The sequence below is a fragment of the Mesoplodon mirus genome (assembly GCF_964341445.2).
Source record: "Mesoplodon mirus genome assembly, chromosome: 4".
In the NCBI taxonomy this organism is placed as follows: domain Eukaryota; kingdom Metazoa; phylum Chordata; class Mammalia; order Artiodactyla; family Ziphiidae; genus Mesoplodon; species Mesoplodon mirus.
Genome location: NC_138979.1, coordinates 62,391,767 through 62,392,231, shown reverse-complemented (window position 1 = coordinate 62,392,231; position 465 = coordinate 62,391,767).

Genomic DNA, 465 nt, shown 5'->3' with positions numbered 1-465 from the left:
AATTAATTGAAAATCCTTCCCTCTACTTTAAAAAAAAACACAAAAAACAGTGGAGGATGGACAGACGGGCAGAGGGACAGATTAAAACAGGGGGAGTGTGATTTGTGCCCCTCTGAGGAACTGCAGGCGCAGCTCAAATGGGGACACCGACTGGCTCAAAGATTGACATGGGGTTTGCCCGCTTCTTCAAAATCCGTCTGGTTCATCTTACTGGGAAAACAAACGTATCTGTGCCGCTCTATTTCGGGGTACAGATGGAGTTCCCGTAAGGGGTACAGCGCCCGGACAGGCACTATGGCCTTTGTCCAACCTCCCTCAGGGCCTCCGAACCGCGAGCGCCCCCAAGAGCCAGGACTTGGACAAAGCAAGAGGGCTCTCCGCCCCTCTCTCACGTCCATCGCCCCGCCCCTCCGGGGGACTGCGGCGCGCCGGCGTGACGTAGCGCGCGTGTCGACGTCGGCACGA